This window comes from Dromiciops gliroides, chromosome 2, assembly GCF_019393635.1.
Source record: "Dromiciops gliroides isolate mDroGli1 chromosome 2, mDroGli1.pri, whole genome shotgun sequence".
Lineage (NCBI taxonomy): Eukaryota > Metazoa > Chordata > Mammalia > Microbiotheria > Microbiotheriidae > Dromiciops > Dromiciops gliroides.
The window spans coordinates 321,612,774-321,635,112 of NC_057862.1; the positions used below are offsets into that span (position 1 = coordinate 321,612,774).

The 22,339-nt window shown below is 39.8% G+C and overlaps 1 protein-coding gene across 2 annotated transcripts in view; it reads left to right on the forward strand.

Annotated features, from left to right (window-relative positions):
• Positions 1–4,646: 4,646 nt before the first annotated feature.
• The window catches only part of G3BP1 (G3BP stress granule assembly factor 1), a 39,259-nt gene continuing 21,566 nt past the window's right edge, over positions 4,647–22,339 (forward strand). For both annotated transcript variants that reach the window (XM_043986962.1, XM_043986963.1), the window contains exon 1: positions 4,647–4,763. The gene's annotated coding sequence lies outside the window, so the exon portion shown is untranslated. The remainder of the gene's footprint in view (positions 4,764–22,339) is intronic.

Genomic DNA, 22,339 nt, shown 5'->3' on the forward strand with positions numbered 1-22,339 from the left:
CAGGAAAACGGATGCTTACAGTAGTTAAGTGTAGTTAAGTAGTTAAGTTGCTCAAGTCAACACAGCTACTGACAGAGCCAGAGCTTGACTGTAGGTTTCTTTACTGCCAGTTCAGTCACTTAACTCATAGGGCTGTTCTGAAGAAGTCATTTGGCAAACTATTACCAGTACTCAGGATTTGTTCCATTGCACTCAAGACTGAATGCATGTAGGTAGAGGGGGTTAGATAGGTTGGACATCTTATCTAAGTAGGTGCTTAGGAAATAGCAAATGGTCCTTTTAATAGATTCATAGATTGTTAGAGTCAGGAGAAAACTTGAAAGATTATGTAGCCCAAACCCTTCATTTTGCAAATGAGGAAAGTGACCTGCCCAATATAGCAAAACTATTAGTAGCAAATTGGGGACTTAAACCCAGGTCTCCTGACTGTTAGTACTTTTGCATGTGGATTCCTTTTGGGTCCTTGTCTTTTTTTCCTTTTGGATATGAAGCCTGAGCCTCTAAATATACAAGCATCCAACAGCTGGTGATGTGTTCCAGTTCATGTAAAAATAGCATGCAGCTAGGATAGTAGTACAGAAGATGGGTTAATGCCAGCTCAAGGCCTGTAAAGCTTTGGAAGAAAGAAGGAAGATCTGACAATAGCTTTTCTAGGTAGCCCTGTTATTTCTGGGAGGGCATGTGAGAGGAAAGTGCCTTTCTCACTGTTGTCCATCATTCTGTTTAGTACTCACTGGTACATATAACTCAGTGAGAGCTTCCACAAGAGGAGGTGGGGGAGCTTCTCACATCATTTCCTTTGTCACTCATGTCTTTCTTTTTTCTTTCTTTTTTTTTTTTTGTTTGCGGGGCAGAGAGGGTTAAGTGACTTGCCCAGGGTCACACAGCTAGTAAGTGTCAAGTGTCTGAGGTTGGATTTGAACTCAGGTCCTCCTAAATCCAGGGCCGGTGCTTTATCCACTGTGCCACCTAGCTTCCCCTGTCACTCATATCTTTCTTCCCAGTCTTCTTCAAGGTCGTGTTTGCTACAATGAGGAATCTCACAGCATCACAAACCATTAATATTTAGATGGGTTACAAGTATAGTTCCTCATAAGTATAGCAGGTGGGACTCCCAGAAAAGCTTCTTTACCTTTAAGGTATTCTGTGAATCTGCATTTTCTCAAAAAACATAATTTACAAGCCTCTCTGATATGCTTTTACTTGGAATTAATCCTCTAATGAAACAGAATAGCAAGAACAGAACATTTCCCCCATAAATATGGAGCACTTTCTCCCACAAATATATACACCATCAAAAGAAAGGTAACACATTCTTCTTTAAGTGGAAGGGTAGAACATATGTTACCAGGGTTCATACACATAGAGAACAAAGTGTAGTTAGGGTACATGTGTGAAAGTTTATGTATGTTGAGAACATATGTTGTTGGTACATGCTTGTGGATTGGGTAACACATCTTCAATGCTACACTACAGTATTTTGGGTCTGCTCCAAGTTAATATTGTGGCATGTTGTCTCTGACAGCTATTCATCCAGTTATTGCTTCTTGCCTTTGCTCTATGGGGCTTTGCTGGTCCTATGTTTGGCTTTAATTGTTCCAGGTGAGGTTCCATTGAACAGAAAGTTATGGCACTTTTTTGTGTCTCCATAGTAAGCTGGAGTCCCTCAGTTGAGGTCTACCTCCCTACATCATAAAAGGTGGGTTGTCATCCCTCTTTATCATAAAGCCCAGAGGCCTAAGCTTCAACTCTATTAGGGAGGATAGTCATTAACATGCCCCATATGAAACTAGGGAAAATCTTTAGCTGCTTTTCTCAGCATAAGCAGAGTCTATCAATTCTAAGAGCTTTGAGTGTGGTGATTATTTTTTCTCTCTAGCTCTCCAGGAATATAGAACAGCCATCCAACTGAGTTGTGCCTGTAGGCATTGTATCTTCCCCTTCCCCTTCCCCTTCTTGAAGAGGGTTGTAGGGGTAGAGGTTGGGAGGGGTAGTTCTTTCAGGGTTCAGCAAATTTGTTGTATTTTAAAAAATGTAAAAATCATTCTTAGTTTGTCTATAAAAACAGGCCTTGGGTAGTTTGCTCACTTTTGTTCTATTTGATTTAGGGTTAGAGAAAGTCCTTGTAACTCTAATTTAATTTCTTATTGGCAATCTGTACCCCTTCCAAATCATTTCAGGGGTCGACCCTTTAAACAAACTGTGAAGGCTTTTCTGGATCTGAGGCCTTCCAGTTTTTTCACCCCAAAGATTCTCTTTGGTCTCCCAAATGAATTGGAGGGAGAAAGGCAAAGATCAAAAGCCCCTATGTTGACCCTTAGAAGCAACCTTCATCCTCTTTTTCTTAAATTCCTGACTTTTTTTTATAGATGTGGCAGGCAAAAAAGACCTGAGTCACACCACCAGAGAGAATCTGGTTTTGGTAATATTGTGAAAGGAGTCTTAGATTTGAAGACTACCTGATTTTGAAACCTAGTTTTTCTGTTTACTACCAATATAACCAAACACATTTCAGTTTCTCTACTCTGCAAAATTAGATTACTCCTAAGATAACTTCCAGATGCCTCTGCCGCACCTTCCTCCAAATTTCTAAAATAGATTGGTTCAAGAAATCTCTTTTTGGAATTTTTTCCAGAGTAACAACAGGTCATGAAATATGTACTTTACTTCAAATTATCAGTAAAACACTTTGGATTTTGGATTCTACTTTTTCTTAGAACATATAATGAGAGAAAAGCATAAATGCTTCTAAAGAATACTGAAAGATTGACCTACTTAATGTTCTTTCCACATTTCCCCCAAACTTCTACTGGGTGGAGGCAATTTCTCTTTCTTCCCTTCCCCACCATGGAGACAGCTTCTTACAATGGAAAGAGACCTGAGCACTTGTACTTAGATTCAGGGGACTGGGTTCAAGTCCTGTTTCCATCATTTTCTGATTGTATGACCTTAGGTAGCTTTCCTGAGTCTCAGTTCTATTGTGTGTAAAATGGCAGAGTTGGACTGGATCATGCTAAGTTCCTTTTGACTCTAAAGGTATATGGTTCTGATAATAAATAATTGCATTTATATATTGCTTCATAGTTCTAAAACCACGTAATCTCATTACGAATCTCACTTGACCTTCAGGGACATTCCTACGAGATAGGGAGATCAGGTAACTGAGCTTCAGAGATTGGTGACTTGTCCAAGATAGTGTTGCTGGTTAAGTGGTGGGAAGAACCTAATTCTGCTGTCTGTCTCCTCTTTCTATTAATATATCCTCTATAACTACCTCTCTACCTCTTTCTCTGTCTCCATTATTCTTTTTTCCCCTCAAGCGTCTTTTGGGTTTGAATTTTTTTGTATTCCTATTGCTTAGCACAGTGCCTTTCGCTTAGGAGGAGCAAATGATCATTGACTGGCTGACACCAGATTCTCACTATAAACTTTATTTATTTTTGCTTGGGCTTCTTTTAAGCGGACGTTTGCTAGAGGCTGTGGGCGTAGGAACGCGGACTTTCAAAAAATTCTTGGTTAAGCTTCCGTCTCTAAACAAAGATCAAGTTGGAAGAGGCCATCTTCATTAACGGCTGGTGGGTCCCTCACCCTGCTACATTTTGATTAATGTGACTATCTGCCAAACGTTCTCTTTGGGAGAAGCTCGGTGCTTTAAATATTACAAGCATCCATTTAGTTACTGGATTAAGTTTGGGGTCCTTAAGGAGTTGGTAGTGAAGGGGTGAAGTTGGTCAGGGTCCTCACAGAGTTGTGAGGTTCAAACGAAGTACTTTGCAAACCTTAAAGCACTATACCAATGTTATTGCTATTGCTATTGCTGATGTGCAAAGGAATGAGGAAGGGGATCGCTCGTGTGCGCACGCACAGACGCGCGCACGAATTTGAGGGGCGGGGCGGGGGTAGCTGGGATGGAGCCGTGAGTCCCGCAGGCCTGGAGTCAGGGTGCTCAGGGGGCCCAAAGTTCAAGGCGGGTGGGAGAGGATTCTGAGGGTTTCTCCAGCAACCAATCCATGCAGTTTGTGCTGACCGAGGCCCCTTTACGACCCTTCCTACCCTTGGAGGGCCCGTCCCGCTTGCTCTCTCTGTGTGTCAGAAGAGCGCAAGCCAGGAATGAGCTGGGGCACCAGGCCCACAGCGTCGTCCCCTACGAGAACTCCGGGGAGCCTGGCTCTAACTACCCCCCCTTCCTGTGTCAATCATCTTCTGCTCGAACCCCAATTGGTTCTAAAGGAGCCATGGCGCCCCTCCCCCCTTGTCCCCGCCTCTTGATGTTCAGGGTTTCCTATGCCGAAATACACGGGTCTCACATTGCGGAGCAACCGCTCCTGCACAGAAAACAATATCCGCCCCAGGGAGGCGGTTCACCTAACAAGTGAAGGATTATGAAGCCATTGGCTAAGAAGGATGTCAGTCGAATCTCATCCCACCTTCGTTTCCGCTTTGTGCCTCAGTTACTGGTTATTATCAGTGTCAATCCGTTTCTAGGGAAACCACTTCCTCCTAGTGTCACAGGCTACTTCTCACGTCAATCAATAGCTGCACCTCCTTCCTCGAGCTATGTCCAATTGACACTCGTGGAGAATTGAGGGCGCGCTCCAGATTGGCTATTGATTCGAACGACCTGGCAGCAACAGGGTAGGCTGAGCCCTGGTATATGTACCGGCGGCTGAGCACGCGTGTGTGCGGACGCCGTTGCGTGAGAGAGTTTTGCTACTCGGCCTTCTTCGGAGTGAAGACTCTTCCTCTCCCGCTCAGCCCTGCAGGTAGGTGAGGGAGGACCAATGAAGACAAGGCTACCGAGGAATGGCTGAACGAGCCCATTTTCACTTGTAGCCTCGCTGCTGGCCACAAAAAAAAAAAAGAAAAAGAAGGAAAAAAGAAAGAAAAAAAGAAAAGAAAAGAAAAAGAAAAGGGGAAAAATAGCGCGGAGAGGGAGCGGAGGCGCGAGCGCCGCCGCGAGGCGCGTCCCCTTCTCCCAGCTTTCCCTCCTCCCCTTCCCCCACTTCATTCCAACGGCCACGAGCGCGCGAGGCTCTCCCCGCCCCCCCGCCCCCATCTGCCCCATAGCTCCCAGTGCAGAGGAACCGCGTGCGCGCCTCTCTTGGCTCGCGCGAGGATCCCCCATCACTTCTCCGCGGGACCCATGCGGCCTCTTCAGGCACCTGTACCGTTCACTTGCCCCTTGGCTTTCGCTCCCCCGATCCCCAGCGACTCCGGGGAAGGGAGGAAGCGGAATACGTGTGTGTTTGGGGGGGGGAGGGTGTTGGGATGCCGGGATTTCCCGACCTTGGGCGGGAAAGTGGGGGGCGGCCCCCGGTACGACCGCCGGGTTTCTTCTTGGAGGCTTCGAGGATCCCGTTGTCGGCCGCTCCGCGGTCTCTTCCCTGGGGTCCCCGCGGGGAGCGTGGCTCTAAGATGGGTGCTGAGCAGCGCCGCTTCCGGAGGGGTGGAAGCGGCCCCTTCCCCGCCGAGCCCGGCGACACCGCGGGAGTTACTTCCTCCCCTCACGTGTGCTAATGGAAAAAGTGCCCGGCCCGGAGATGGAGGCCTCCGGCCCGCGCCTCCTGCGGGAGTGGCCACCAAGAAGAAAGCCTCCTGCCCAATTTTATGACTTGAGTGGAAGGAGAGGCGGCCTCGGAATAACTAGCGGGAAGGTGCCATTACGGAGAGGGCTTTGCGGGGATCTTGGAGAGAAGAGTTCGTTCTAGCCAAGGGAGGGGGAGAAGGTAAATGAGATCGGAGCTTGAGTCCGTTAGTTTTCAGATGCAGTGTCAGCGTGGTGAGGAGGAAAGAGCCCTCGATCCGGCAGATCCTTTGCATTTGAACTGTTAGAGACTTTAGAGATTTCTCCCAAACTTTTCATTTTATTCCTTGGACGTCGATTTCCAAAGTGACAGTAATATGGGGGCGGGGGGCAGGCAGCACCATCCGTCCTCTGCTACTTACTACCCATAGAAACTTGGGCAGGCCAATTAACATCTCTGGGTCTCGTTTCCTCATTTGTAAAATGAGGGGGTTGAAATAGATAATATAGATGGTATTTTCTGGATCTCGGTCTCCGGCCAATTGAGGAGGAAGAGCTGCTTAGTCGGAGGAAAGTGGGAAAGGAAACGTAAGAGGGAGAATTTCAGAAAATGGAATCTTGGAATTTAGAACGTGTAGCTCTCAACTTTAAACTTGTCTAAATTCATGCCCAGTTAAAATATGTTATGGAGATATTTTGTAAAATCTAATGGTGAGCAAATAAAAACCAATTCTTGAATGCAAAACTTGATTATTGGATTTGAAATCTTTCCTGTTTTCTCTCAGAATCCATGAATAATCTAGTTTTTTTTTTAAACAAGACCACTTCAACCAGCATCTTCAAAGAGTTTGAGCTAAAGCCTCTCCTACTGAAATTAATATTCTATTATCGGACATTGCGCTTAAAACTTACCTTGAAAATAACCCTGTAATGTAGCTAGCTCAAATATTCTCACCAATTTTCAGATGAAAAAGTTGAGGCTTTAGAGACTACCAATTTTAGGTATTTAGTTTGAGCCTAGGACTTGAACCCAGCGCCTCTGACTCCAAATTTGATGCTTATTCTATAACATGTTGCCTCCCTAGTCAAACTTTGTTAGGCTAGAAAGAATTTTGGACAGTCCCTTATGATTTGTGACAGGATTTAATCTGGTTTATTTGAAAAAAACTGTTGAAGTATACATTTGGCAGTACTTTTTTTGGCTGAGAATTGGAAACGAGTTTTTCAAAACAAATTGAAAGTATAATACATGTGAATAAAATGAACATCTTTACTACAGAAAGTATTTGTACATGGCTGCTCTACTATATTCATTCTTTTTTTTTTTTTTTTTAGTGGAGGCAGTTGGGGTTAAGTGACTTGCCCAGGGTCACACAGCTAGTAAGTATTAAGTGTCTGAGGCCGAATTTGAACTCAGGTACTCCTGACTCCAGGGCCGGTGCTCTATCCACTGTGCCACCTAGCTGCCCCTATATTCATTCTTTTGGTTTTTTTAAAAAACTTTTTAGAGCAGGTGTTCTTACACCTGGGGTCTGGGAATTTGGGTATAATGGCTTTAATAACTAAATATAATTGGTTTCCTTTGTAATCCCTGTATTTTATGCATTTAAAAAGATTATTTAGAAAAGGTCCATAGACTTAGACTGCTAAAACCAGTCCAAGACACAATTTAATAAACCCTGTTTTAGAAGGAGTGGCTTTAGGAAATAAAGATAGTAAGATCAGCTTTATACTTAAGTTCATATTATGCTTAATACATTGATTTAGCATAAAGATGCTTAGTTTGCTCAGCATAACAAATTGTTTCTAGTTGCAACATTAGAAAATAAATGCTTTAGGTTAACAAAGACTTATACTTTGCCCCAGGTCTGAGTTCATTTACATCAATTTTAGCATCCCTTTGTTTATTTACTAATCTATATACCTCTAATCCTCAACTCCTTTCTCTTACAGTGTAAGCTTTTTGAGGGCATAGACTATAAATCTTTTAAAATAATATAAATCTTTTTAAAATCTATATCCCTACTAAATAATTCAATATGTTGCACTGGGTACTTAATACATGTTGGAATATCAATAGAAGTAAGCTGAGCAGCCTGGAGATATTAAGTATTCCTGTTATCGGCCCAGGCAAGTGATTTACCTGCAGGATAACTGAATTTTGACTTTAAAATCTTCAAGTAATAACTTGTCAGTAGGCAAAGCTTTCTTAAAAGTGATGGGGGAAGTCTTTGGATTAAATGTTGATTAGTGTACATTCCACAAATTTTGTTTACCTGGGAGAAAGCCCAACATAATGCAGTTCTGCTATGCAGGTCTTAAAGAATTTCATCTTTCTGTGATCTATAAATGGTGACTTAACACATTTTGTTTAAGGATTTCCCTTAGTTTAAGAAAAAGAAGCAACTTGGCAGCCAAGAGACACGGTCTGTTTTCTGCATGAGCAACAGGTTTAAGAAAAAGTGTGGGTTAAGTTTTACAGAAAGACTGTATAAAACTTCTTGGGAGTTTGATTTAATAGGTCAAAAGTAGCGATGTCTTTGTTCTATATTGAACTCATACTCATAAGTTGGCAGCTCTCTTAGGGAGATTTGATAAAGTTCTTTTTTGACCTCCTTTTGGCCAACTTTTTAAGTGTTACAGGTTTTTTCTTTTATTAAACACTGCTTTATATGAAAGGATTTTAAGGATTTGCCAATTTTAGAGTTGGTTTTTTTTTTTTTAGTGAGGCAATTGGGGTTAAGTGACTTGCCCAGGGTCACACAGCTAGTAAGTGTTAAGTGTCTGAGACTGGATTTGAACTCAGGTACTCCTGACTCCAGGGCAGGTGCTTTATCCACTTCGACACCTAGCTGCCCCTAGAGTTGTTTTAAAGCATGAAGAAAAGTGAAGCTAAGGTAGTGGGAATTTAGTCTAAAACTCAAGATTTCTGATAAAAGTGAAAGGTATCTCAATAAAAGTGCCTTCCTTGTTTTCTCATAAGAGTTACCAACAATTAGATTTAACATTTATTTGATTGCCATGATTTTTTTTTTACCAATCTCATCTTGGTATATTTAATTTTCTTGATATTGGAATGCTTTCAGGGCTTCATTGAAAACAAAGTCTTGACTTTATCTAAAATTTTGTTTTGCAGGGATAGTCTTGCTGTTAGGAAAGTATGAAACTATCTAATTTTATCTTACTGGTCAACCATGAAGTGGTGAGAAAATTTGTTGGTTTGCTAGAGTCCTTCCTTTCCAGGAGTTAAATTTTTATTTTTTTTTCAAGCCATAAAAACTGCAATAACACAAAATACCCAGTGTTTCGGTCTAAGTGTATTTTTTTAAGTACCTTAAAAATTAGTGGTTATTCCCTTAGTTATTCCACCTACCAGTGGGATGTATGGTAGTGGTTCACCTGTAGTACAGTGCTTTAGGAGTTGTGACATGACCATGTCATAGAGCCAGTGTCACAGGTGTCATTTGATCCTGGGACAACTGAATCTTTCTAATTCTAAATGTAATACTTATCCATTATGCCATACTGCCTTTCCATGTGCATATATGCAGTGTGAAATTTGATAGTGATAGCAATTTGCCCATGGAGGTCACATATGAAGAACAAAAAAGTTTTAAAATTGTAGTTTTATCATTTATAGAAACTCATTAAATTCTTCAGAAGTGAAAGGAGCTCACCTTCTTCAGTTTACAGATAGATGAGAAAAGAAGAGGCCCTGAGAGAATGAATGGTTAGTTCAGTCAGATCAGAATTCTCTCCCTATTGTCCTAGATCAATATTTCTGCCATACCACATTGCTTCTTCCTTTATACCTCCTGAATTAGGCTTGCTTAACATTTTGAGTACCAGAAAAAGCAAGACACTAAAGCAGATAATAATCGTGCAAGGAAGAAAATTCGACATTTTGGGTAACTTTTTTAGGCATGTTCGGTTTTGCATCCTAAACCAACTTACTTAAAAATGTGAAAAATTTAACATCGTGGTGCAGTTCTTATAACGTACAAAGAGCTTTAATATTAATTTGATTTTTATAACTGTGAAAGGTAGGCAGCAGGATCAGTTCAATTGTCCACAGAAGGATTATATCCCATGTCTCTTGAATCTAGTGATTACCAACGTTTTGTAATTTTAAAAAATTGCTGCACCAAACTTTTTTTTTTGTTTTGTTAGGCAATAGGGGTTAAGTAACTTGCCCAGGGTCACACAGCTTGTAAGTGTTAAGTGTCTGAGGCTGAATTTGAACTCAGGTACTCCTGACTCTAGGGCCGGTGCTCTATCCATTGCGCCATCTAGCTGCCCCTTGCACCAAATTTCTTAAAAGATATTCGGCCTTAACACTTACTAGCTGTGTGACCCTGGGCAAGTCACTTAACCCCAATTGCCTCACAAAAAAAAAAAAAGGAAAAAAACCAACCAGATTCTCTTAAATGAAGTTTCTTTCTGATCATGAGGAACTTCAGATGTTGAAGTTGGAGATTAATGTGCTTTGGTTTTTATATGAATTTTTGTTTCTTCAGGTAAATTCACAAATTAGGAAAATCAAATATTTTTAGATTTTTATTTTTATCACCCACAAGCCATTTTTCATCTTGAATATGAAAAATGGGAAACTGGTTGTAAAGATTATATTGATATGCCCATAAAGGATGAAGAGGCAAAGGTTGCTTTAAAAAAAAAATAAAGAAATTTTTAAAAATACCTGACAATAGTTTGATAGGCCTGGGTTTCCCAAGCACTGTCCTATCGAAATGATGTAGTTATCTTTCCCCCCCTGTTAAGCCCCTTCTATCAGGAAAAAAGGAGAGGAAGATGGCAATGATGTAGACATAAGGAGAGGATTAAAAGTGGATTACATACTATGTTTGATGCTGTGTTGTGGTTTGACTCATTTGAGTCATCGAGTTAAAATAATTGGCTCCCCTCGCCTTTTTTGAGTAAGTTGTTTCCACCACAGCTTAGAGATCATATGTCTAAAACAGAATGCTAGAACTGAAGGAGATGCAGATCACAGAACACAGTTTTAGTACTCAGTGCCCTATCTTTGCAATTTAGAAACTTTCTGAGTAGTCTAATAGTAATATGGAATTCAAAAGGGCAAGTTTACTATTATTCCATACTGTAGCAAACGATTACCTTATTGAAGTCATCATTGTCATTGAGGCTTTTAAAGATAACATTTTTAATTTTTTAAGATATTATGTACTTAGAAGTGCAGTTTTTCCTGAAAGTACATAAGTCATTTTACCTGTCCTTTTTTGTAAAAATATGTGGCTGTAGGGGCAGCTAGGTGGTGCAGTGGATAAAGCACCAGCCCTGGATTCAGGAGTACCTGAGTTCAAATGCAGACTCAGACACTTGATACTTACTAGCTCTATGACCCTGGACAAGTCACTTAACCCTCATTGCCCTGCCCCCCAGGCCCCCAAAATGTGGCTGAACTAATTTTATTCAGTGAATCCCACCCTTTTAATAAAACATGTGATGAACCCTTAGGGCAATTTAATATATAATTTGTGATTTTTAAAGAATATTAAGTGCTTACAATAACTGAAAAGATAGATTTTTTGTTCTCAAAAGTTCTAAATAAAATTTATATAATTGCAAAATAAACTTATTCAATCTATAGTTAGAAGAACTTCAAATATGAAATTTTGAAGCTAATTTAAAATGACGAATATTTTATGTGGTAAATTCTGTAAGAATTGAAGTAATCCAGCAAGACCTAAGATGCTTACTATTATGTAAGACATCCTATTGAATTTATTAATTTTATAAGTTGTCAAATATTTTAAATGTAATAAGTTACAATTTGAAAGGTGCTTAATGTATTATAATAACATATATATAATTTCTGTGTTGGGACTCTTTATTTGAACAGTTTTGCAACACTTGGCCCAGTTTCAACTACAGTGTTAATTCTGACTTTGCATCAAGTTTATTTTTGTATTTTGATTTAAAACAAGAATAAAGTGAAAATGCTTCCTCACACAAATATGTGGTGGAAATGATAGAATTTTACAAGCTCTTTCTGAGAATCATTTATTTTTAGCCACCTAACCAGTGGACAAAAATGAAGTCACGATATAAAAGGATTTACTATTCCATTGGTTAATGACAAGTGCAGTGTGGTACATAATAAATGTGCTAGGTTCAGAACTCATTTTTTAACATTTATATGTAAACTAACCTTAGTAAGGAAAGAATCTCTACAAATGTGAACTTTCTAAGCTCATTGAATCTCCACTCAGTGAATGACTGAGCAGTGTTCCCAAATAGTTCATTTGAAAATCTGCCAGAAAATAGCCTTGATATTGTAATGAGTGGCAATGTAAGGTCTGTTTCTGTAAAAGTTAGTGACGGTTTCAAGATGTCTTGTATGCATGCCCAGCAGTTAGTTTTCAAATAGCTTGTTATTTGTGCTACCAAAACTGTATAGTTAGTAGTAACATCTTGATCATATGAGTACAAAGCTTATGAGGTACAATTACAGGCCAATTGAAACAAAGTGACTACTTTGGTCCTTTATGTAATACACAGATGGGGTTATGCATATGCACCTGACCATCAGCATTGTACAGAACAGTGATAGTGTGTGTATGCATTTGATTATCTTGTTTGCACTCATATCAAACCCTTATTTGTAGCAGTTTTTTAAAATTTAGTTTTGTTTTATTTTCAGTTCCAAATTCTTTCCTAACTCTACTTCTGTTCTTCCCCTACCCATTGAGAAAGGAAAATAAAGCCCGATACAAATACATATAGACAAACAAATTAAATTTCTGCATTAGCAGTGTTTGTAGGAGTTTGGAAACAATTTGATGATAGGTTGAGAAAGTGCAAGAACATGTGCCTTAGAAGTTGTCAATTTGCAAAATTGTGGGTGTGATCATGATGATTTTGAATTGGTGCAGAAATAAACTTGTGCTTTAAATATGCATGTGCTTGTTGTCACAGAGGAAAAATATATAACATAAGGGCAGTTATTTATTGCTTAAGACACTTTGGACCAACATCACAAATATCCCCACACAAATCCCTAACTAAGAAACACTGGGTTAGATAAGAAAGCTAAGTTGTGTCAGTCTATAAATTGAGTCAGGAGACATAGGACTCAAACTAGTTATCTCTATAATGATGGGAATGATCCTTACCCTGAAGTTTCCTCATGTGTAAAATGAAGGAAGGCAATTTAGATATTTTTCATCTTATAACAAAATTGTGTTTCCTAAGAAATAAAATAACTGCGTCAATTTAGGTGAAGATTTAGTAGAACATGAAACTAGGTGGCTAATGTTCTAGTTTCTATAAGATTATGAATATGTACTATATAATTATGTGATTTTTAGGGTGTTTTAGATTAAGTTGGTGTATTGCTATCAGTTTTTGGCAGTGATAGTTTCAATTCTTTCCTAATTAAGAAGAAACTATCACAGAAGTTTTTTCATGGAAATAGCTGTTTCCAGCTTAGTATTGAATTAGCGATACAAAAAAAGCACAACCAAATTTTGAAAGGTACCAGGTGATGTATTGGAAAGTGCATTCAACTGGGAGTTATAAGGCTTGGGTTTTTTTTTTTTGTCTTGAATCTACAACCCACACTTTTGACTTTAGAAAGTTACTTTGCCTTTTTTCTTTTCCATTTTTTGTTAAATGGCAGAAAATGGAAAGTCCCTATTAATTCTTTGAACCTATGGCTGAAAATATGGTTAAGTAAAGTGGAGTAAAAGTGCTATAAGCATGTTAGATTGCTTAAGAGTACATTAAATTTCCATTTTGAATCTTTAAAGCTCTTTATGGAGATTGTTGGGGGAGACTCATTCCTTAATAGAGAGAGCAAAGACTTTGAGTGAATAATAACCAGTTGTGGAAACCCTTTTTTTTGCATATTGAAAAGATTGGGTTAGCTAATATTGTAAACCGTGCATACAGTTAGGAGAACTGTGAAACTTATAAGTGTTTTGAGTATCATTCCATAGGATCAGATCTGGAAGGAACATCATTTGGTCTAATCTGACCGCCTTCTCATTTTTGTATATGAAAAAATGAGTTCAAAATAACAAATAGTTGAAATCAGCTGATTTGTTCTTTCTGGTTCATCTTTGCACTTTTGAAATCCATGTTGAAAACAGTGCCTTCCAAAGTTTTATTTGCCCTCTTTATTAGTACTGTGAGAAAATAATAGAATTTTGGGAACCCCCGAAAGTCCCCCTTCCAGGGGATTGATTGGATAAAGATTGATTGGATGGGGCAGCTAGGTGGTACAGTGGATAGAACACTGGCCCTGGATTCAGGAGGACTGGAGTTCAAATCTGGCCTCAGACACTTACTGGCTGTGTGACCCTGGGCAAGTCATTTAAGCCCAATTGCCTCACCAAAAAAAAAAAAAAAAAAAGATTGATTGGATTGATCAGCTCAAAGTTAATTCAATTAAAACCACACCTGCCTGGCCCTAGAGGGTGTGAACCTTAACACTGGACCACCCTCAAGTCCTGTGTACCAGTAGGTTTGGTTGATGCTAGACTTGATGGTAGCTTGAAGCAGTGTGTAAGGACCGACTTTCCTTTGTACCCATAAAAAAGCTTCCACTCTGGAGTTGGTCTCCCCAAACAGGCTGTAGGGGCTCCTGGTGGAGGACTTGAGGAAGAACCAGACCAGGCTGGAACTCTAGGCTAGAGAGGCCTTTTTTTAACTTTCTGACCCTGGTGTTCTTTTTTTACTAATATTTGGTATGCTTTAATAAATGCTTAATGCTCCTAACTGGTGCTGAAGCTTCTAATTTATAAGTAACAAATATATTAGAAACCCCAGCTAATTTTCCCTATACTTGGGACAGAAAGACGACCACACGTTTATAGATTTACTTGTCACAGTTTGGGCGACCATGAAAGGGGGTGCTGAACCCCTCAATCACCTGATCTTTTCTACAAGGAAGCTGGGTAAGAAATTTTATGTTTGTACTTTCTCCTATTTTTACTGATTTTTATGTGCGTGTCCCCTTTAAATTTTCAAATGGGTTTCTTCTACCTGCTAAGTACCTCTTAGTACCTTGCTTTTCTCTAAATTCAGTTTGGTTAATCAGACAAATTGGGGGTAAAACCTTCCTTCTAATTCAGTTATCCAAGTTTTCTTTATACTTAGTAAGCCTTGTGTGTATGTGGTTGGTTGGTTTGTTTGTTTTGCTAGGCAGTGAGGGTGAATGACTGGCTGAATGTAATCATTCATCTAGGGTCACACAGCTAGTAAGTGTCAAGTGTCTAAGAGCAGATTTGAACTCAGGTCCTCCTGAATCCAGGGCCGGTGCTTTATCCAGTGCATCACCTAGCTTCTCAGACCTTAATAGTTCTTACTAATTTTCTGTATAGTTTTCTTTTTTTCGTAGTTCTTTCAAAGTAATAACCTAAGTAATTTTTTTCTTAACTTTGTGTATTAGTGGTGAGAGGGTAATCATAAAAATAGAATCTGATTTTGAATTCATCTTTTTGGAGAAAACCACTAAAAGTGCTTTTTTTGAACTGTCCATATATCTCTGGGCCAAGTTTCCATCCTTCCCAAAGGTTGGGAAGGGAGGGGGAGATAAAAGCTGAGCTTTTTGCCACTTGAAACCAAAGGTCCTTTGTTGAGATTTGATGTAACTCAGGCCCTTAGAGTCTTCTGTTGTTCTTGTCCAGTTTTGGGAAATTTCTTTAGTGTGGTGATGCTACAGGAGGGTAGTTTACTACAGTGGGGTGAAGGAATATGAAGTACCATGTAATATTTCTGTAGACCAAGTGAAGCTTTTAATACTTGTTTTGAAAGACTTAAGTCTTAATAGAACATTGCAGTGGTGACATGCTTGCAAAATAACTGAATATTGCCTTTAAAAAAAAAAATCTGACCTTCCAAGCAGATGTGTGGTGTTAAAGCTGTCAGGATTTTCTTGATGTTCCTATTAGGTGGTTAGTATTGTTAAGGGGTAAAATTCTAGCTAAACTGTCTAAAATATCTAATGAGTGGTCGCCAATAAATTATAAGCTTTAGCAAGAGTTAGACTTTTAAGCATTTATTAAGGAGAATAAGAATTTGGTAAAGAGAGAGAAAGGCCTAGATTCCTATCTATTAAAGGGAGAGCACATTTCTAGCTCCGCTCTCCACCAGAGTCCAAAGGAAAGAGAGCGAGACTGAGCGCCAGTCTCTTCCTTCCTCCTCCCACTAGCCCGTGTCACTTCCTGACTCCTGGTCTTGCCCTCAAAGACCTTCCCTTCATGGGCAGAACTCTTCTACAGTAAGTATCCAGCAGGTGGCGTTATTCCAATCGTATCCTGAGGAAGCAAAGGGGGGAAATGTGGTAAAATATGAAAGTTTTTAACAGTCGGTTAGGATAACTGAAAGACGCCAGTTTTTCAAGGACCACCCTTTTGGGGAGGAGACGAACAGTCCGCCTGCTGCGCACGTCAGACTGCCTGCGGGACTCGACTTCCGGGGTGGAGAGAACGGAAGTGAGACTTTTGCCTGCTTGGCGGGACTCCTGACGGCGCGGCACAGACGGGCTCTCTCCAAAGGTGGCCTTTTCGGTTTGGTGAGTTTTATAAGGAATATAGACTAAGCTTAGACTTAAGATGATTTGTATTGTGTTTCTACTTTCCTATCCTTCTAATCAACATCACCTTGTGACTACCATAACAATAAATAAAAAGGTCTATCTAGAAAACCAAAAGCTTCTTCCATTTACTAGTTTGGGAGATAAATTAAGGGAAAGGTTAAGTAGGGGAGATTTATGATCTAATATCCAATTTTAAATCTCACAGTATTCTAGAGTATTAGGTGATAGACATTTAGATAAAAAAAAATGACCTGACCAGTGCAGTGACATGGATACCACAGAGGCTTTTCCTGGTATCCTGGTGTTGGTTTTTTCCCTGTTACTTATTTGTGAATGTATTTTATTTCTCTGATATAATGTAAGCTCCTTGAGGTTCAGGATTGTCTCACTTTTCTTTGCATTCCCAGCATCTTCTATCCGGGATTGATCACTTCTGTTTGTATTCCTTGTGCCTTCTATCAGTACTTGAAATGTAGTAAATAACTTAATAAATGCTTATTGGTTGAGTGAAGAAGGTATTTAGATTGCAGAGATGAATGTAACCAGAAATTCAAGCAGTTTGTGGTGATAGTATAAGATATATATACAAATGAAGAGTCTATATGCAAAATAGTTTGCCCTCTCCCTCATTTTGAGTTAAGTAAAATCAATTTATCCAGAATCTAACCAGAATATTTTTTCTTCATACTTTGGAACTAGTAACAAGGCTGTTTTGGGGGAAGTGTGGTGTAGTGGGAAAGAACACTGGTTTTGGAGTCAGGGAGTTAAAAATCTGTTTTTTTTCTTTTTTTAAAAAAATTACCTCTGGCCTTGGGAAGGTGAGTCGGCTATTGTGGGCTTTGGTTTTGTTACATTTGTAAAATGAGATTGTATGTCATGTCTAATTTTCCCTATAGATTCTATTGGCTGGTAAAGCTTTATGAATTCTACAGGGCATTTTAGTCAGATAAATCTGTCTATTCCTATATCTACTAGCACTAGTGAGCCAGGCAGGATGATCTGTCAGTGCTTGATTTGGGGCAGGGAGAGAGGGAGAAGGGTGATTTTCCTTTCAACAAATCTATCCCAGGAGGAACTGCTTGTGCTTTATCTCTTAGTTGGACTGACATTTGCCTTTTCTTTCTGATGCACTCAATTAAATATATGGCTCAAGCCCTCAGTCACTTTGTACTGATGAAATACAAAATAGTTCAATATTTTACCTTCTGCTTTCCCAGGTGTCTTACCTCTCTTTATCATTCTCACTGATAGCTTTGTAGTAAACAGAATTGGCACATATTCATTTGGCTATTTGGATTTTAATTCATGCATATAGAAAAAATACTTAAAATAATATTTACAAGAATGTCAGTTTTAAAAATAGGTAGTATGTCAGCTATTAGGGCAGGAGTAGAAAAAAAGGAGTAAACAGGAGAGTAGTGGGTCTCAGTTTCAGGAAAGGTAGGAGAAAATTGTCATGACAGTTTTCACTAACTACCTTGTTCCTGTGTCTTGGATGGTGGCTAGCTGGCCTCCTGGAATTCTGTCCCCATCTTCTGAAGGCTTGCCCCTCTGCTGATAGTAATCAACTCAATTCTGGATGAATTCCATAAGAAGACTCCAGTTGGTATGCCCTGTTCTCTTTAACCTCAACATTCTCCTTGTCCTACCAATGTTAAAGTTTCCCATTCTCACTCTCCTTTACTTGACTTGGCTTTTAGACTTTGCTGCCCACAAACTACTACCCCAAGGTCAGGGTCAAAGATGGGTAGTTTGCCCTCAGGTAAAGTTTAAAATAACCCTCCTACTTTAGAGTAAACGTTGCCCCCCACCCTCCCTTACCACTCCCCCCATTCCTATGCTTTTGTAACCAAGTCTTTTGGCAGAGCTCCAACAGAGGGTTTACATATACAATCTGCATTCATAGGATTAAATGAGAGACATCTTGGTGTGGTGAATAGGCTTTGGAGTCCTATCTTTTTGGAGTCCTATCTCTGACACTTGGCTTCTGTGATTTTTTTTTAAAGCAACATTTTCATAAGATTTAGAGGTCCAAATTTTCTTCCTCCCTCCCTTTCCTACCCCCTCCACAAGACCACAACCAGATTATATATATATATATATATATATATATATACACACACACAGTCCACAAGTGCTCTTTTTATCAGTTCTTTCTATGGAGGTGGATAGCAAGCTTTGTCATTAGTCCCTAGTGATTGCATTGCTGAGAGTAGTTAAGTCATTCAGAATTGCTCATTGACTAATACTACTGTCACTATGCACAATATCCTTCCAGCTCTGTTCACACTTCACTATACATAAATGTTCATTAGTCTTTCCAGGTTTTTCTGGGATCATCCTGTTTGTCATTTCCTATGGCACAAGACCATTCCACCATAATCATATACCACAGCTTCTTCTGTCATTCCTCAATTGATGTACATTCTCTTGATTCTCAATACTTAGTCACCACAAAGAGTCGCTATAAATATTTTTTGTACAAAATTTCCCCCATTTCTTTTTCATGATTACTATTAACTGTTTCCCTTCCATCCTATTCCCTTCCCCATGATATTTATTCTGTTATCCCTCTTCTTTCATCCTATTCCTCTTTAAAAGGGATTTGCTTCTGTCTGTTCCCTCCCCCAATCTGCCCTTCCTTCTTTTGCCCCTCTCTCTTTATCCCCTTCCCTTCCTTTTTTTCCTGCAGGGTTAGAGAGATTACTCCACCCAATTGAGTGTGTATGTTATTCCCTCCTTGAGTCAATTCTTATGAGATTGAGGTCTTTGAGCCAATTCTGATGAGTGTTAGGCTCTTTTACTGCCCAGATTAAATAGATTACTCCACCCAGTTGGGTGTGTGTGTTAGTTCCTCCTTGAGGCAACCCTGATGAGTTTAAGGTCTTTGAGCCTTTTCTGATGAGTATAAAATTAATTTACTGCCCTGCTCCTCCCCTATCTCTTTCCCCACTCCATAAGACTTTTCCTGTTTCTTTCATGTAGGATTTCACCTCTGCCCTTCCCCCTCCCCCAGTGCATTCCCCTCACCCCTCAATTTAACCCTAAAGATGTCATCATGGGGCAGCTAGGTGACACAGTGGACAAAGCATCCACCCTGCACCCAGGGGGACCCCAGCCAAAACCCGGCCTCAGACACAAGACAACAGTTGCCCACTGTATGACCCCAGGTATGTCCCCCAGCTGCAATTTTTTATGGTTCTTTAGGGTCTTGTATTTGAAAGTCAAATTTGCCATTCATTTCAGGTTTTTTCATCATGAATACCTGAAAGTCCTCTTTTTCATTAAAGTCCCATTTTTTCCTCTGAAAGATCAGTTTTGCTGGGTAGGTGATTCTTGGTTGTAATCCTAATTCCTTTGCCCTCTGGAATATCATATTCCATGCCCTCTGGTCCTTTAATGTAGAAGCTGCTAGATCTTGTGCTATCCTGACTGGGGCTTCACAGTACTTGAATTCTTTCTTTTTGGTAGCTTGCAATATTTTCTCCTTGACCTGAGAGCTCTGGAAATTCTTAGGAAATTATTTTCACCAGAGAGCTTTTCCATTTGGCTTTTCAAGCTGTTGACTATTTTCTCATGTCTTTCCTGCATCGCCCTCATTTCTCTTTCCATTTTTCCCTCTGCCTCTCTAACTTTATCTTCAAAATCCTTTTTGAGTGCCTCTGTGGCCTGAGACCAATTTATATTTTTCTTGGAAACTTCAGATATAGGTGCCCTGACATTGACATCTTCCTCTGAGGATGCACCCTGATCTTCCTTGTCACTAAAGAAACTTTCTATGGTCCTCAATCTTCTCTGTCTGCTCATCTTGCCTTTTTTACTTGGCTTTTAGCTCCTTAAAATGGGGCAGTGTTTCCTGGTTGCAGCATCCCAAGCTTCAGAAGTCCCAGGTGGTATGATTTAAGGAGGGGCAGGTTGTTCACTCGCCTGGCCTGTTCCCTGCTCCATAGATGACCCCAGACCAACTTGCTAATCAACCAGCTTGTGTGTTGTGGTTGTCAGCTCCGATGAGCCTGTGCCCCTCCCCCACCTGGGTCACTGCTACTCAAGCTTACCTCCTGGTTCCCAGCAGGGGTGAAAAACCCAAGTTCTGCCTCAGCACCAGCAGAGACCTCTGTAGTCTCCTCCCTGCCAAGGGCTCAGCCCTCTCACCAGACTGTGAGCTTAGTTCCAGACCACACTGGTGCTTGATGATTCAGAGGCTCTGGGGGTCTCCTTATCTGGTGAGGCCTTCCTGGGACTGGATCTGTGTCAAGGTGACTGTGGGGTTGGGCTCCACTCCTGTCTTAGCACAGCAACTCCCTCCTTCTAACCTTCCAAGCCATTTTTGGTTATAAGATGATTTCAGCACATTTTTCTGTGGGTTTTGCTGCTCCAGGCATTGTCCTATGGCATTATTTGGATGTTTTTTGGAGTGATTGTGTCATGAGTTCGAGAGCTCACTGCTTTTCCTCTGCCATCTTGGCCCTGCCCCTGCTTCTGTGATTCTTAACAAGTCATTTTACCTCTCAGTGCCTGAGGTAATTTTTGAGATTAAGTTGTAGAGCAGGTCACCATGTGCATTGGTAAAGAGAGTGTAGGAAGAGTTTCTCATCTAATCACACATCTGGTCCAAAAAGTATTTTTTCCTCTACTTAAGGGATTTGTGATTTTCTCTGACTGCTTTTTCTTATACAAAACATTTTGAGAATTTCTCTAACCAATAAATAATACATTTTCCTGTGGCCAGCTTGGTAATGTGTGACAGGCAGTTCTGTTCTTAACTGGTCTTCTGATACCATACATAGAATCATTCTAGTTTTGTAGAACCTGAAAGAACCTGTATTCTGTTCAGTAGCCTAGGATCACTTCATATGGCAAGGCAAGTGAATAGGACTTTAGGGGAAGATATTTATTTGCCTTTTTAAAGTAAATTCCCTTTTCTTTATGAACTCAAATGTGAACGTTTCTATATACAAAAAGCAGAAAAGAGGGTTGTATGTGAAAATGAATTGCCATTTACTTACAGCTTAAAAATATTAATATGGCATTATTTACCTTGCTTATTTATCCCTTCTGACCTTCCACTCTCTATTACATGTTTTAAAAATGCTTCAGTTCTTTGATTTTTTTTTTTGCATCCTATTTCTCAACTTCACTTCCACAACAACCCCCAAGTCACTTCTTGTAATGAGAGCAAGCATAGTAAAAACCAAACAAGCAATACACACACACATACAAAATGCATTTCATTCACCTCTACCCAGAGATGCTTTAATTCATTATCAGTTTTCTGAATCCTTTTATAAATTTTTCTCCCGGTTCTGTTTACTTTACTCTATATCAATTTATGTAAGTCTTTGCAGGTTTCTCTGAATCCATTCTTTTTGTCATATTTTAAAGAATGCTAATATTCTATTACATTTTTGTACTATTTCCAAATTATATGTACCCATTTTGTCTGCAACAACAAAGTTTTATATATTTTTTGTACATATTGATATACTTTGCCTCTTTTATTTCTTTGAAGTATATACCTAGTATAGTTGGCATTAGTGTGTGCACATTTTAGTAACTTGGCTTTTTTTGGGGGGGATGGTGAGGCAGTTGTTGTTAAGTGACTTGTCTAGGGTCACACAGCTAGTGTTAAGTGTCTGAGGCTGGATTTGAACTCAGGTCCTCCTGACTCCAGGGATGGTGGTCTATCCACTGCGCCACCTAGCTGCCCCAGTAACTTAGTTTTAAGCTTTGTTTTTTTTAGTGAGGCAATTGGGGTTAAGTGACTTGCCTAGGGTCACACAGCTAGTGTTAAGTGTCTGAGGCCGGATTTGAACTCAGGTACTCCTGACTCCAGGGCCAGTGCTCTATCCACTGCACCACCTAGCTGCCCCTAGTTTTAAGCTTTGAACACTTGATCCACAAGTATTAACTAATTGCCAAAACTGGCATGAGCATAAGGAATTAAATTAAAAAGACCTAACCATTTCTCTGGTCATACCTGCCTGTGCTTTTTTTGTTGACCAGCATATATAGTAATTAATGAGGAGAGACCTTAGTTACCTTATCGGCTGTTTTGTGAATTTTGTGTTTTATTAAGCTGCAAGTTTTATAAACTTTTTTATAATCTTTATATCACCTTCATTTCTTAGTTTTCCTCCTTTTCTTCCCATCTAAAAATCATCCTATATAAAAAGGAGAAAGATAAAGCAGTTCATCAGAACTAACTGAATATGTCAACCAAGTTCAATAAAATAAGT